The sequence below is a fragment of the Hibiscus syriacus genome, unplaced genomic scaffold (assembly GCF_006381635.1).
Source record: "Hibiscus syriacus cultivar Baekdansim isolate YM2019G1 unplaced genomic scaffold, ASM638163v2 tig00111847_pilon, whole genome shotgun sequence".
Taxonomy (NCBI): domain Eukaryota; kingdom Viridiplantae; phylum Streptophyta; class Magnoliopsida; order Malvales; family Malvaceae; genus Hibiscus; species Hibiscus syriacus.
In genome coordinates, this window is record NW_024063200.1 from 2196461 (window position 1) to 2214625 (window position 18165).

The 18165-nt window shown below is 32.5% G+C and overlaps 1 pseudogene; it reads right to left on the bottom strand.

Moving 5' to 3' along the window:
- Window positions 1-1959: 1959 nt before the first annotated feature.
- LOC120172195 lies at window positions 1960-10944 on the bottom strand (annotated as a pseudogene).
- Between the last annotated feature and the right edge of the window lie 7221 nt (window positions 10945-18165).

The following is an 18165-nucleotide window of genomic DNA, read 5'->3' on the forward strand; positions in this document are numbered from 1 at the left end:
GTTATTGTGTGAAAACAATTAAATAAAACAGTTGGGAGCGTGTGTGCATCGGTGCAATAACAGAGTGCATCAGTACACTGTGTGTAAAATTCAAATATTTCGACCGTTATAAGACTTAGTGCATCGGTACACTAGGGGTGCATCGGTACACTAATTACATTCGATGTTTCAAAATAGCCATGAGTGCATCGATGCACGGTCTATGCATCGGTACACAAAATGCTTTTCGATGTTTCAAAATATTCAAGAGTGCATCGATGCATGACTTGTGCATCAGTACACAAAATGCATTCGAAATGGGTGTGCATCGATGCATCAATGAGTGCATCAGTACATCCCTTCATAAAATTGATTTTTGGCTCGATCTTTGGTTCGAAATACTTTGTAAAATTGTTTCAAAATAATTTAAGTTTAAAACACAATTTTACACTTGAGTAAGGATTGAAATTGATATTTGAAAAACTTGGAGTAATATTTTGATGTTCGAATAATTGAATCGAATATACTTTTAAAAATGATTCTGAAATCTTAAAATTCAATAATACTTAATTTGTTATATCGAAACATCAAAATATTTTCAACAACGGTTAATCGAACCGAAATTTATTTGAAAATTATTAACCGAGCCGAACAAATTTCGGTTAATTCGGTTAATTTCGAATTAACCGAAATTTTTTAAAATTTTCTAATTTATATAACAATTGAATATTTTTTAATTAAAAACACAATTTACAATTAATTTAAAAAAATATCTAGATTTTTTTAATTTATTAATATTGATTTAGGTTTAAAAGTTATTGGATCTTAAATTATTAATGGAGTTTTAAATAGTTTGGGCTGAGCCTATATGTTATATATAATATATTTAATATTTAAAATTTAATTTCGGTTAATTAACCAATTTCGAACCGAATTAATCGTTAACCGAATTCTAAACAAAATATTAACCGTTCGTCGATCAAACTAATTCGGTGGCCAACCGAATTAATCGAACTAATTCGGTTCAATCGGTTAAAACCGAAAAATGAACACCCTAACTTTCAATGATAGATGAATCTCCTCTGTGGCCTTGTATAGTTTTTTCAATATATATATATTATTTGAAATATATTGTTGTATATTATTAAAATATATTTCAAATAATATACTATATATATATATATATATATTTTAAAAACTATGTATTTAAACATATTATAATATATAATACAATGTGTATTATAAATATGAATATAAATATAATATACTATACATAGAAATCCTTGAAATAACGCCAGACGAAAGTGGGGTCTACAGCATTTATCTCTGTTAACGCTTGTTAACGTTCTTATTTGATTAAAATTTTCATGTTATACACTTAAATTTAGATTTATTTTACACTCAAGGATGAAATGAAGGTATTACAAGTGCAATTTAAAAAAATAATTTTTTGTATAATTTAATTTTTTTATAATTTTTTGTATAATTTAAATATTTTCTTTATAATTTTTGGCAATGATTTATTTTTGTATTTTTAAATTTTTTAATATAACTTCTTAGTTAGTAAATTTTGGTATAAAATTCTATATCAACCTCTGTTTACATTAGTCAACTTTACGCATGAAAGGCGCTTTTTAATTTGTAGTGTGAAAAGGAAAAAAAATTAAGTCTAGAGGACCAAAAAATGAGGTTGCAGAGTAGAGATGACAATGGAACGGGACAAGTAGATATTATTAAATCTATCATCGTTTCACAATCAACACGTTTAGTTTCACCATCCGTCCCGCCGCGTTAACTCGTTTCGAATTTTGCTAGTGAAGAGACGTGTACAAGAAAAGAAATTGAGAGTCACGATGCGCGCTGAAACTAGGGATGACAATCGGGTAAGCATGAGGTGGAGTTCAGTACACTTTCTCATGCTTTTGTCAAGATGAACATGCCTCTTGTCAAGGTCCGCGTATCCAATGGAAAACAGAAAGAATAAGAATGGGAACGACGCTGCATTAATCTTCGTCCATCGAGGTAAAAAATACATAACGATTGAAAGAAAAATACTTTTTACAAGGCGTTGCAAGTTATGATTTACTAAGTACCTTGTGAAACAAGTAATATATGGTATTTTGAAATCTTGCTTGTTCAATCCTCGTGTTCATCCTCTCCTTCAGAATCTGTGGAAAAGAGACATTCAGACTCAGGATTAGAAGATAAATGTAATAAAAGTACTTTGCCCTAATGCCTCTGTTAGAATTTGTAAGTGGAAAACAAACAATGCGAGATCAACATGAAAGAAAGATACGCCCAAGAGCGTTATCTTCTAAACAGCATCTAATGAATCAAACTTGACTTAGATCATGAACAGAACCATAACCCAGTTGTCATATCTCGTGCCCACAAAAAGCATGAAACATGTTTATACAAAGTGAACAAATGTCTATGGGCATGTATACAAGTACATGTATACAATAGGGTATGCACTTAAATGTTCGGTGAGAAAGAGTTATCCGAATTAAGTGTTTGGCTATGCTCTCTACATGATTCATACTTTTGCAAGCTCTAATAATTCACTTGCTGGTCTAGCTATCGGATATCTTGCATTCTCATCAACCTTAGAATTAGCCTATTCATGCTCAAAATTTTCTTTCGTTTTCTTCCTAAGCCTAGCTGCAGTCTAAAAGCATTTCAAGACAGTTCATACCTGATCGAACATCATTGACTTGTCCACCGGATTAGACTTGTCGCCTAATCACCCTTATCATCAAGATGTACCAATAAATATGAACAACAAGCAAGCATAAAAGAAGAGTATTAACAAATAGTAGTATATCGATCCATCCACCATGTGCTTCTCCTTGTCCAATGTCAGAAGAATTTCATAGCTGTCAAAAGTAAATTAAAAATAAGTATTAAAAGAAAGAAAGCAAGGAGTTAACCTCCGATGACAGTGAAAGGCCTTCGTTATCGGCATGCCGAGAAAAGTTGCACAGAAATATACGGTTAAGAGTGACAATAGTCAATACTTAAAGACGAAGCATATAGATAAGATAAATGGTTAGCTCAAAGCTTACAAAAGTTGGGTTCTCAACTGCAAAATCAATACTTAAAGAAAACAAAAAACTTGACGCAGAAGCAAAAGCTCTATATCCGAAAAGTGGGATTACAGGGAAATTCCCAATAGCTGTTATTCCTATGATAGCCATTGTAGGTTATGCGATAAGGTTTGTTAGCTATTATTTTAATATAACACTAACTCTTATAAAAGTTAGATAGATAAATATAACTACTAGGTAGTTTATTTCTAATAGGAAACTTATTCCTAACTTTTCCTATAAAGGAAAGATGTATTTTCACCGTTCATAACATATAAAATAAAAGAGTTATTTTTCTTCTCCACTATGTTATTTACTATTTATCAACATGATATCAATTAGGTGACAGATCCTTCTTCCTAACCCTAGCCGTTTTTTTTACCCTAAACCTGGTCGTCGATCATGAATTCCGCCTCTTCTTCATCGGAGGTCACTTCGAAAATCCTCGTTAATTCACCCGATTCGAACCTTTCTAATGTTTCTTCAGCCTCTATCACCTGTCACCGATTGAATGGTGAGAATTATATCCCTTGGTTCCAATCTGTCCGCCTTTATATAACTGGTCGACGTAAACAACAATATATTTTGGAGACAATACCAGTTCCTGCTGTGACGGATCCTGAATATTCAACCTGGCTAAGTGAGAATACCATGGTTATGTCATGGCTCATCAATACCATGGTTATGTCATGGCTCATCAATACCATGGTTATGTCATGGCTCATCAATTCCATGATTCCTGTTATGGGGGAAAACTTTTTGTTGTACGAAACAGCGGCTGAAATTTGGAGTGCTGCAAAGGCGATGTATTCGAATCTAGAAAATTCTGCTGCTTTATTTGGAATCGAGTGTCAACTTGCCAATCTTAAACAAGACAACATGACTATGACTCAGTATTTTACTCTAAGGTCACGCTTATGGCAGCAACTTGATTTGTTCGAATCCCATGAATGGAGGTGTGTAGAAGATGCCCGTCTATTCAAGAAGATTGTTTAACAGCGCCGGATATTCCAGTTTTTGTCTAGTTTGCATCGGGATCTTGATGAAGTTCGAGGACGAGTATTAGAACTCAAACCTCTTCCTTCAATCCGGGAAGTATTCTCTGCAGTACGACGCGAAGAAAGTCGACGTACAGTTATGCTTCCTGATTTGCTGAAGGGTCTGCATTGCTCACTCACTCTCAAACTACTACTTGGCCAAAGAAGGGGAGACCTTGGTGTGACTACTGTAAGAAGGTTGGCCATTTGCAGGATTCCTATCGGAAGTTACACAGCAAGCCTACTAATGGGAAGTCTTCAAAACAGCATCAACAACGTGATACTCAAGGAAATTGTGTTGTGAATACTGATTTACAAGGAAGTTTGTTTACTTAAAAACAAATGGCAAAGTTGCAGCAGTTTTTTAGTCAGTTAAACACTCCTTCCCAATCCATACCTGCAGGTAGAATTCCTTCTGCTAATTTGGCTAATACATCTGTCACTCCTACTTGGATTGTGGAACTGGTGCAAGTGATCATATGACAGGTGATCTTCGGCTCTTTCACACTTTTCATGCCCACTCATCTATCTCTCATATTCTAACAGCTGATGGTTCTCTATCTGGTGTTGCCGTCATGGGTCTATTCGAATAAATAAGGACATTTTGTTATCTCATGTTCTTTATGTTCCCAATCTCACTTGCAATCTTATCTCGATTAGCAAGTTGTCTGCCGATTTATGTTGTACAACGAAATTTAACTCTGATTTTTGTGAATTTCAGGATTCCAGCTCGGGGGAAGTGATTGGCAGTGCTAGGCTTTGTGGGGGTTCTTACCTACTTCCAGCAACTTTATTTTCCCACCCACCTACTTCCTTCAATGTTATACAACAATTTCATTTACTTGAACCATCAACCGATGTTATTTTATTGCATTTTCATTTAGGATATCCCAGTTTCTTTTATCTTGCAAAATTGTTTCCACATTTGTTTGTCAATAAAAGTCCGAAATATTTTTCTTGTGATATTTTCCCACTTGCTAAACAAACTAAAAGTGTTTATCTACCTTCTCCATATAAACCGTCCAAACCATTTACCATGATCCATAGTGATATTTGGGGGCCATCTCGAGTGGCATCTTTACTTGGGTTTCGGTGGTTTATTTCACTTATTGATGATCACACTCGTACTACCTGGACCTTTCTCATGAAAACCAAATCTAAAGCTTGTGAAATATTTAAACGGTTCCATAAGATGGTTGAAACTCAATTTCAGTGTTCTATCCAAATGTTTCATTCTGATAATGGTAGTGAGTATTTTGCCAATGTTTTGGGTTCTTTCTTTCAGGAAACCGGGATTGTTCATCTTACTTCGTATGTCAATTCTCCTCAACAAAATAGGATTGATGAGCGAAAAAATAGACATCTTCTTGAGGTTACTCGATCTCTACTTTTTTTCCATAAATGTTCATACCTATTTTTGGGGGAAAGCCCTTTTAACTGCCACTTAATTGATTAACCGTCTCCCTAGTAAACAGTTATAATTTAAGTGTCTGAGAGATGTTTTTCTTCAGTTTTTTCCCAATTTTAAACTGATGACTTCATTGTTACCCCTTAGAGTTTTTGGTTGTACTGAGTCCGTTCATAATAATGTTCCTTTCAGGTCCAAATTAGATCCTCGAGCATTTCGGTGTGTGTTTCTAGGTTATTCATCGACTCAAAAGGGCTTTCGGTGTTATTATCCTTGTACAAAGAAATTCTTTATTACTATGGACGTTACTTTCTTTGAAAAAACACCTTTTTTCCTTACAACTGCTATTCAGGGGGAGTCATATAATGAATATTAGTTTCTTGACTCACAATAATTGTCACTTGATTTGCAACCAGCTCTTTTTGATCAACTAGCATCGTCAAACTAGTTAAACCAATTGAATAAGCCTACAAAATCACTCCAGCTAGACCAAACAACACTACCGAACCCAGAAAATGTATCATTGCCAAACCAGCCCACCGAAACATATTTACCTCGGCATGATCAACATATTACTTCGCCTTAAATACCTCAATCTGAATTGCAGATTTACAAGAGACGACAAAAACCAATTTCTAAATCAATCCTTGAACCTAATTCTGAGTCTCCTACACAGCATGGACACTGTCATGAACCGAAACCGAACGAGAATCCTTTGGAGAATGAAGAAGGTAATTAGAGTTCTTTCACTGAATTAAATGCTTTAATTGATGATAATGACTTGTCGATTTCTCAAAGGAAAGGAGTAAGAAAATGCAGAAATTATCCAATTGAGAGATTTGTTGCATATGGAAAGCTAACGCCTTGTTTTAAGAACTTTACAACAAGTGTAGATAGTATTACTATTCCAGATACGGTAGAAGAAGCATTGAAAGATCCCAAGTGGAAAAAGGCAGTAGAAGAGGAATTAAAAGCACTGGAAAACAACAATGCTTGGATTATAGTTGATCTTCCGAAAGATAAAAAAACCAGTCGGCTGCAAATGGGTATTCACCGTAAAATACAAAGTTGATGGTAGCATTGAAAGATATAAGGCCAGATTAGTGGAGAAAGGATTCACTCAATCTTTTGGAGTTGATTATCATGAAACGTTTTCTCTGGTAGCAAAACTAAACACTGTGAGAGTGTTATTGTCATTAGCATTCAATGAGAATTGGGTGCTTCATCAGTTGGACATCAAAAATGCATTTCTAAATGGAAACTTGGAAGAGGAAGTATATATGCGAATTCCAACGGGTGTGAAGAGTAATACAGGAAAAGCATGTATATTACTAAAGTCCTTGTATGGACTTAAGCAATCTCCAAGAGCCTGGTTTGACAAATTTAAAAAGGTGATTATTCAGGATGGTTACAAGCAATGTCATTCAGATCACACTTTATTTGTCAAAACAGCTTCAAACAACAAAAAGGCAATTTTGTTGTCTATGTGGATGATATCATTCTAACAGGTGATGATTGTATGGAGTTAGAAAGGCTGAAAATGCTACTGGCGAAGGAGTTCGTAACCAAAGACTTGGGAACTTTACGGTATTTCTTAGGCATGGAGGTGGCAAGGTCAAAAGAAGGAAAAGTGATCAATCAAAGGAAATATATCACTGATCTACTATCAGAAACTGGAATGAAGGGATGTAAGCCGGCAGAAACACCATAGAAGCAAATCTTAAGCTAAGGAAAGAAGAATTGAGAAGTCCCGTTAACAAAGAATATTATCAAAGGCTAGTAGGTAAACTAATTTATTTATCACTTGCTAGACCTGATATTGTGTTCCTTACAGTATAGTGAGTCAATATATGAATGATCCAAGAGAAGAACATTTAGAGGCTGTGAATAGAATTCGAAGATACTTGAAAATGACACCAGGACATGGGTTAATTTTTAGAAAGAGTGATAATAGAACAATAAGAATTTTTTCGGATTCAAGTTGGGCAGGTGAATTAATGGATAGAAGATCTACAACTGGTTATTGTTCATTTGTTTGGGGAAATCTAGTTACTTGGAGAAGTAAAAAACATGTTGTGGTGTCTCGAAGTAGTGCAGAAGCAGAATTTAGAGCAATGACACTTGGAATTTGAGAAGGAATTTGGCTTCAAAGAATGTTAACTGAGCTGGGGTTATGTGCCAACAATGGTTTCAACTTCAAAGTGACAGTAAATCTGCAATAAGTATTGCAAAGAATCCAATTCATCATGACCGAACGAAGCATGTGGAGATTGACAAATATTTCATCTCTGAAAAGGTGAAAGGTGGAAAGGTGAAGCTCAATTATGTTTCAATGAAGAATCAGTTAGCAGATATTCTCACCAAAGCACTTCCAAGAATTACCTTTGATGAGATTATATCCAAGTTGGGTCTTTTCAACATTTACACCCCAACTTGAGGGGGAGTGTAGGTTATGCGATAAGGCTTGTTAGTTAGTAATTTAATATAGCAATAACTCTTACAAAAGTTAGATAGATAAAGATAACTACTAGGTAGTTTATTTCTAATAGAAAACTTAACTTTTCCTATAAAGGAAAGATGTATTTTCACCGTTCATAACATATAAAATAAAAGAGTTCTTTTTCTTCTCCACTATGTTATTTACTATTTATCAACAACCATATATAATGCAAAAATGCACATATACTTCTATAGATTGAACTGTATCTATTCACTAGCATTAAGAATATAAAAGAAGAGCATCTGTAACTGCAACATTGGTATATGATGTGCTACATATTGATGGTTTCTACCTCGGGTTCTATTAATAATTTTCGCTAAAATTTCATCTACTCTACGAAATCGAGTTACATTTTCTAGACCGATACTTCTCCTAAGTTAATATGCTTACACATCTATATCATAAATACATGTAGCACAAGTAAGTCCTTGATTCATTTACTGAAGGATGTTGTAAACAAAGGCAAAAAATACGAAGATACACCCGAAAATACTGAAATTGCATCTGTTAAGCTAAGAAAAAGGCTTACCTTGTACTCCGTATTATCCAGAACGGAAACAACAACATGCGGAGAATGGTCCAAGAGAGGGTAAAAAGTACAAACCCTGCACTAGCATGCCATTTCACGCCACTATATTTCGACATCTTTGCAGTTTCTAGAAACACATCACTCCCATCATGAAGGGCTAAAGTAACTGAACCTACACGTGCAAACCTGTAAGAGGAAGACCGAAATTGTTACGTGGAAGAAGGAAACAGAACATCGATTACTCCTCAAAAAGCTAGAAAAGATAGGTAACGGAAAAAGCAAATGCCATAGTATTTTAAGCATTAAAGGATATATATACATACATAGAATTAAACATATGCAATCAGAAATGAACTCCACTAAAGAAAAATTCGGAACATATACTGCATTTGAACTGCATGAAATACCTGAATATGTAAGAACAATGAGAATGATAGCTGCTATGTGATGAATCATGGACACCAAAAAATCCGAACGTCTGGTCTCCAAAAAGATCAAAGGAAACAGCGGTATAGAATCCGCCGGCATATGTGTAATATGCTTTTAACTTCAATCTGAGCATCAAAAACAAGAACAATTCATCTACTAAGGAAACCTAACATGTTGAAGATCATTTATATTATTATAGTGAAGAGCTTACTTAATTTTTGGTCAGGCAAAGCCTGCTCACCTGACCCTTCCCAAAAGTATTTTGTATTGGTAAACCAATGCTCACCATAGGAAAAATATTGATAGGGGTGTTCAAATTTTCGAACTTATTCGGTTAACCGACCGAACCGAATTATTTCGGTTAGTTCGGTCGGTTAACGGTTAAGAAAATTTTTAGAATTCGGTTAACGGTTAATTTGGTTCGAAATCGGTTAATTAACCGAAATTAAATTTTAAATATTAAATATATTATATATAACATATGGACTTAGCCCAAACCATTTAAAACTCAATTAATAATTTAAGATTCAATAACTTTTAAACCTAAATCAATATTAATTAATTAAAAAATTTATATAAAATTTTTATTATATAATTATATATTATTTAAATTAATTGTAAACTGTTTTTTTTTATTAAAAAAATATTAAATATATTATATATAACATATGGGCTAAGTCCAAACCATTTAAAACCCAATTAATAATTTAAGATCTAATAACTTTTAAACTTAAATCAATATTAATTAAATAAAAAATTTATATTTTTATTTTATAATTATATATTATTTAAATTAATTATAAATTGTTTTTTTGAATTAAAAAATATTTAATTTTTATATAAATTCGAAATTCTAAAAAAATTCGGTTAATTCGAAAATTAACCGAATTAACCGAATTTTATTCGGTTCGGTTAATATTTTTGAAAAAAAGTTTGGTTCGGTTAACGGTTAAAGAAAAAAAAATTGGATTAATTCGATTAATGGTAGTTCGGTCGGTTCGGCCACCGAATTAACCGAATGAACAGCCCTAAATATAGATATATAAGTTCAGATGAAATGAAATAGATACATTTCCATGCTGACTCTTTGAATTTATTTATTTTCTTCCTGTTATAATGCTTTTGAAAATCCTGTAAGGTGTGGGAATTGCCAAGGACCAGCCTCCTTGCCAAGTTCTGCAACAAATATTAATAGCTACTTCATATCAACCAAACTTCAAATCCAATTTCTCAAAAGTTAAGAGTTTCAACTCAAAGTTGAGTTATTGAGTCATTAAACATGATGTTAGTAATTTGAAAGCAGAAAAATAATTAAAGCAATACCAATATAAAATAAGTTATGCACAAGAGAGAAGAACTATCGAGGTTCGGTCTTACCTACTTCAACTAGCGAAATGAATAATAATCAACTATAAATGTAGAGATTACAAAGCGGACAAATGCATAAAATCTTATATATACTAAAATCCGGTATCTATCCCAAAATCCGAAGTATCCTAGGTGTGCTTCCAACATCAATACAAAATCACCTTGGCAATATAAACTCAAGTATTTACTTATTAAATAAACTTAATTACCAATGAAACTACAAGTTGGAACGAAAGGCAAAGAACCAAGGCCATAAGATAAAGAAACCCAATAGCACAGTCGAAATAAAAAGGTTAACTACGAAAGAAAGAATGAAACTTGAAGTACCTCAAAGACAAATTTGTCAAGGAAAAGCTTGACAGCAGGGAAGAAAAAAGCAAAGAAAGGGAGGAAGACGAAATCAGTGAGTTGTGGGTAAGACTCGGAGTCCCAGTTGATTGAATTAGTGAATCCCAAAAGACCCATTTGTTAGTTTCTGGAGAATATTGAGAGAGAAAGAAGGTGGAGAAGAAAATATTTGATGAATAGTGAAATGGGGTGTGGATGAGATTGAAGAAGACAGCCATTTTAGCCTTTAATCTTCTAAAACTCTTCTTTCAAAGGAAAATTGAAGGTTGACTGACCCACAGGGAAAGGAAAATTCGACTCTGGCGGGCTGGAACACGATGGAGAAGGCACGGCTTGCATATTTTAATAACTTTTAGGTGTTTAAAATCTAAAATTTACTTTTGGTGTATAAAATTTATTTGATTAAAAATAGATGTTAAATATTTTTAGTTTTACACTTTTAGATGTATGAACCACAAATTTCATTAAATTTAAATTTTATTTAACACATATCATAAATATAAAATTTTAAAAATTATATATTTAAAAATAGATTTAATATTATAATTTTTAAAAATAAAAAATCTCAAATTTCATCGTTATCGATCGTCATCGGTCTGTGATCGTCACAGTTGATACCATTAGAACTGTCTTATCGCCGCAATCAAAACCCAGTCCCTCTACCTTGAAATTGTATTGATCTTCGTGAAAAACGTTGCGAAATGTCATAGTTTTCTAAGTTTCCTTGTTTTCCAACAATTCTTACAACTACTCGTACGTTATACGGCCGCCATCATTGTTTTCCTCGCCCTGCTTCGAAGAAAATTCAATCGGTGGTGATCTTTCATCGTCGCCAAAGGTGGGAGATGGGGGAGAGAGACGATGCAAGATTTTACTTTTTTCTATTTTTTTCTTGTTTTTCTAAAAAATAATATTTTTATTATTAAAAAATCTAAAAAAAATATAACGGTGGACATTTAAAAGTGTAACGAAAAAAGCATTAGACATATGTTTTTAATGAAAAATTCTTTCGCCACTAAAAGTTAATATTATATATAATTTAGACACATAAAAGTGTATTAAACCAAATTTTAAAGAAGTATAAAGGCTTAGTACAAAATTAGGTGCTTGAACTTTGTCTATAAATATATTTTAGTGCCTAAAATTTTTTTCACTGAAAATAGGTGCATAAAGTTTACTCCATGACACTTTTAAGTGTCCAACTCTAACTACTATTAAAAAAATGGTATCCGATTAAAACGCGACACATGTCGATTTTTTTATAATTTCTTTAAATTCAAATTTAAAATAACACATAATTTAAAAAAATGCTTAATACAAAAATAACTGCCCAAAATATACCTCAAAAAAAATGTTTTAGTGCCTAAAACTTTTTCGTTAAAAATAGGTGTCTAATGTTTTCTCGGTTATATTTTTTGGTGCCTACCGTTATATTTTTTATTTTTATAATAAAAAAGGAAAAACTTAATTTATTTATAAAAAAACCCAAAGTTTTCTAAAATTAAAAAATAACCCCAGTTTGGTTTTCACCGAAGCTTCGACGACGTCTTCCACGGCAAATGGTGGCGCTACTCAACGAGGGGACGATTGGGTTTTTCTTAGCATAAGACGAAGTTCTCATTGGTGGAAGCGGTTACGGTCATGACTGGCCGAAGAAAGATTCAATGGTGAGGGGAAATGAATGGTTTCTTACTATTTTATGACGGTCAGTGGTCGATTTAGATGATTGTTGGTCGGGGTTTGGGTCGCGAGGCATTGACGAAGCTATTTGTGGTGGCGGTGTATGCCACTAGCTGTTGGTGGAGATGACGCTAGGGAAACGAGAAGGGGGATGAGGGCACGGAGGGTTAAAAAAGTTTTTTTAATAATATATTTAATTTTTAATAAAAATATTTTATTTTTTAAATTTTTTAAATAAATTCTCAAAAATACCAGAACATGACATTTGTCACTTAACGGAGATTTTTAACGACGGTTAATGTCCATACACATAAAAGTGTAACGTTGGAAACATTAAACACCTATTTTTAGCGAAAAATTATTTAAGTGCTAACACGTTTTTCGAGGCATAATTTAGGCACTTATTTTTTATAAAGCCTAAAAAATAACATTTAATATGTTTTTATTTTTGTTTTACTTTTAACCCTAAAGACAAAAAATAAAAAAATTGTCGCTCATTCTTCTCCTCCCCTCTTTTTCTGAAATTGTTCATCTTTTCTTCACTTTTTCACTCTTGATTCTCCTCATTTAACAAAACCTTTCAGTGTAGTGATTTTATTAGTGTTGGGTTTGGGTTGTCTAAAAGAGTTTCACTTGTCTAAAAGTGTTTATTCCCTTCTTTCGTAACCATATTTCAAACAAACCCTAAATCTAAGCCAAAAAATCAACTTTGATTTTTTTAAAAACCCTTGAATGATTCACTAAGGATTGAAAATCCATAAATGATTGTGTGGTTTGGTTGCAAAGAACGAAACCCTAAGGTGGTGTTTGGTTCGCTGGAATGTTTCTGAGGGAATTGGAATCTGTGAAGGAATTGGTATCTGTCAGGAATTGGAATCCAATTCCATATTCTGTTTGGTTGGCAGGAAATTGAATTGGAATCCAATTTCATATTCTGTTTGGTTGGCAGACATGTCAGATGAATTTGATTTTAGTAATGTAAAATGACAGGATTGCACTTCTTTTTTTTTTGCTTAATTTTAGTTTGTTTTATAAACTACATGTAGCAATATATTATAAAAATTTTAAAAAATAAATTTTAATTTTATTGATTGATTATTCATTTTAATAAATTATAAAAATCATGTTAATAAACATCATAAGTTAAAATCATCCCAATTAGGGATGGTCATGGGTCAGGTTAGGTCGGGTTTTTGGTCCACTCGACCCGACCCGAGAACAAGGGAACCTTCATCCGAGACCCGACCCGACCAAAATAAAGTTTCACTCGACCCGACCCGAAATAATAAAAAAATTATCTCTATTCAATAAAAACAATGACTTAATTGGAAAAATATATATATATAGAGGGGTATTATTGTAATTATTTCTAAATATATAAGGTAAAATTATATATTTTTGGGTCGGGTCGGGTCGGGTATTTTTCACCGAAACCCGAACCGACACGACCTGAATATCACACTTAAAAAAAACCGACCCGACCCAACCAAAATAAAGTTTCACCCGACCCGACCCGGATATATGAATTAGAAATCCAACCCAACCCGACTCGAAATAATAAAAAAATTATTTTTATTCAATAAAAACAGTGACTTAATTGAAAAAAATTATATATAGAGGGGTATTATTGTAATTATTCCTAAATATATAAGGTAAAATTATATATATTTTTGGGTCGGGTATTTTTCACCCTAAACCCGAACTCGACCCGACCCAAATATCACACTTTAAAAAACCGATCTGACCCGACCAAAATAAAGTTTCACCCGACCCGACCCGACCCAACCCAAATATATGAATTAGAAACCCGACCCAACCCGAAATAATAAAAAAATATTTTTATTCAATATATGAATAAATTACCAAAAGATTGATGAGGGTAGTATGGTCAAATTTCAATTCCCTCCAACAAGGGAATTGAATTCCATCCATTCTTGGATGGAATTCACTTTCCCTCATTTGATGGAAAGTTAAAGCCATGAGGGATTCCAATTCCCTTGAAAAACTTGAACCAAACATGGGAAAGTTGTGGAATTGGATTACAATTCCCCCTAATTCCAAGGGATTCATGCCAACCAAACGCCACCTAAATGCATAAAAGAAAAAAGTTTTGAGCCAGGTTTTTTCAAAGGTAAAGTTTGGGTATTTACACTGCTTGAGTTGTTTATTATTCATTTTTCCTTGTAGTAACCTAAATCGGAATCTAATGCTTAAGTTTGAAGGACTTTTTGATAAACTGTTTGATTATGTTTTTACTTTGATGAGTAGTGATCCAAGTGGAACATTTGATCTTACGGTTGAAAGGCCTACAAAAACTGAAAACACTAAATTTAGGAGGTTCTCTATGTGTGTTTTAGTGCTTTGAATGAAGGGTTTAAAAGGTTTTGTATACCTATAATTTAATTGGATGGTTTCTTCTTGAAATATCCATTTAAAGGTGAAATTTTGTCAGTTGTAGGTAGAGATGAAAACAATTAATTTTTTCATATAGCATGGGTAGTAGTGGAGGTGGAAAACAAGGAGACTTGGGCATGATTTTTGCACCATAATCAAAATGACTTGGACATGGGAGATAGTTCTTAACTCACTTTGATTAGTGATATGTAGACGGTATAATTCTATCGAAATAATTTTTTTATCAATTTCGAAATTTATAAAGATTCTTATATTGCTTTATTTTGATGTGATTGTGAAGGGGCTTCTTGAAGAAGTTCTTCAATGCTTACCAAACGTTGAGCACAGATTTTCTGTTAGGCATATATATACTAATTGGAAGAAAATGCATAAAGGTGGTGACCTTCGATGGTTTTTTTGGTCATGCTGTAAGGCTACAACTCATTCTCAATTCGAACGACATTCTTCAAGAATTAAAAAGTTAAAGAAGGCAACATTTGATGATCTAATGACAATGGACCCACGTCATTGGTCTAAAGCCTTCTTCTCTACTAGTCCTAAATGTGACACAATTGACAATAATTTTTCAAAAGCTTTTAATTCGACTATTATAGGGACTATTTTTAATTATATCATCTCGATATTTGAGGAAATTAGATATTATGTCATGCTTAGGCTAGTTCAGCATAAGAGAAAAAAACTTAACTTGAAAGGTGATTTGTGACTTAGAATTGAAGGGGGAAAAAGCTTAAAATTCAAAATGGTATAAGGTCATGTGTCATTAAGACATATTTGTTGTTAATATTAAGGCATGATAATGCACTTGTAAAGTATGGGACCTACCAGGTATTATATGCCCCCATGTTATATGTGTCATATTGTATAGAGGAGACAAATTAGAAGATTTTTTATTTGTTGCATACAAAAAAACATGTATATGATAAGTTATACAGTGTTTCTACCTTCAATCTCAAGTGAAAAATTCTGGAAAGATACTAAAATGGGCAGTTTTGATCCACAATTGAAGAAAAACTTGTCTGAAAGATCAAAGCAAAAATGAAGAAGAGAAGAAGGTGAAATACGTAATGGGAACAAGTGGTCTAGTCAAGGAGCAATGATGACTTGATGCATTTGTGGGATTCTTGGACATAATATGAGAACATGCCCAAACAAAAATTCAGCCAATGTAAGTTTTTATTTTACTATAAAGTTGTTTTGTATCAAATATCCTATTGACAATTTTTAATTGATAAGTTCAACATGATGGTGGACAAACAAAAATTGCTCAACCACCTACACAATCAAACATTTTTCTTGGTCTTAACACATCTAAGAATTTATGTTATCTAAAAACCTAATTTTATCATAATATACATTATCCATGAAGTAAAAAAACTATCTTATAGAATAATGAATTGTTCCTCATGTTTGTTGCCTTCACTTTATAAGCTCTAATTTTCTTTTTATCTTCCATCATTATCCTCAATCTTTGAATTTCATCAAATTTGATGAGTTCTTTCAATTCGTTGTTTTTACCCTTGATTTTTCTCTATCATTATCATTTCAAATTGATCTCTCAAATTTTGAACTACAGAATCAGTGTTATCTTCCTTGTAAGTCATTGAAAAAACTTAACGATTATATAAAAAAAATTCAAGTAAAAAAATAATGGAACAATCCATAGCAATAAAAATTTCCACTAAAATTTACATGAAATATTATCCTAAACCCTTATACAACACTAAACTCTTAAACTTAAAATATTTTCAAAATAATTAAAAGATTTTTAAAATTATTGGAAACACTTATAAAATCAAACAACCCTAAACTCCTATTTTGTTTGAAATTATTGGGAACACCCATTTAATGGAACAACCCTAGACTCTTAAATTTAAAAGAATTTTGAAATTATTTAATCTACAAATTTAAAAATAAAAATTACCTTTTTCTCTTGGGAACACACATAAAATCTTATTCCTTTGCTCCAAGGCATACTTGAACTACAATTGAGGGCTTTCATTTGGCAATAACATTATATGACCCTCAAATTGTGATAGGATTTTGAGGATTCATATGACATATTTTAAGGTCTTCAATTTATTTGATTCACTTAACCCTACACCCTAAATTGAAATAGAGAAAAAAAATGAAAGAAGAATGAAAGAGAGAAGAGAAGATCATGATGGGAAGAAAGTAAGGAGAAAATAATGGACGGTAAGTTTTTCTTTTACCCTAAATGAGAATTAAAAAAATATTAAATGTTATTTTTAAAGTTATGTGTTATTTTAAATTTGAGTTTAAAGAAGTTATTAGAATTTTTTTTGACACATGTCGTGTTTTAATTGTATACTAAGTTTTTTACAATAGTTAGAGTTAGACACTTAAAAATATAACGGAAAAAACTTTAAACATTTATTAAAAAAAACCTTTTAAGTACTAAAACAAACATTGAGGCAAAGTTCATGTCCTTATTTTTATATTAAACTAAAAACACATACTATAACGACCAAAGTGAGGAAAAATAGATTGTGGGTACTTTAAGAACAATAAAACATCCCCACTCGCTCACACCCCTTGTTGTTTCGTCCCTTACCGAATAATGGTTGATAAAATTAAGGACATTATCTTCTCTAAAGTGAGAGGCTTCAACCACCCTATTTTGAGTCAACTCATTTGTTCCTCTTATCACCATCCTCTTCTTTGGTTGGGATCGATTCAGTCAGTACCCAAAATTCAGAGTCCTGAACCAAAAGAGGAAAACAACAACCTTACTTCAACAGGTAATCTTCATCTCAGCCTCTTTAAGTTTTTTTAAGACTCATTTCAACATAATTTATGGCTCGAGTTGATTCTTTTTTTTTGCATCTTTTCAAGACTAGGAGGATGTTGCGGAAGACAACTATCGGATAGAGTAAAATCGCAACTAATAATTTGAGAAAATAAAAATGAAAATAAAGAAGACATAAATTTTACGTGGAAAACCCCTAAATAATATAGGGTAAAAACCACGGGCAAAGGTAGAAGAATTTCACTATGAGAAAATAGGAATTACAACTTCTTTCGATCTAACAAGGAGAAAACAATGACAATTCTCTCTTGATAAAAAGGAGAAAACAACTCTTAAGAAAACTCTCTAAATTCTCTAGTGTTGGGAGAAAGCTAGAATGATTTGGGATGGTTTTGAAGCTAAATGAGTTAGGGTATTTATAGTTGAAGCTTAAAGACTAATATTTTAAATACCTTAAAGTATAGGGACTAAATTGAGTAATTTTCCCTTGCCAATTTCAACAAAAACATGTTGCCTAATTTTAACCAAATCAGCCGCCCCATTTGCCATTTTATTTTTTGACTTTCAACAATCTCCCACTTGAAGATTTGATTGGAACAATCATATCTTCACACCATTC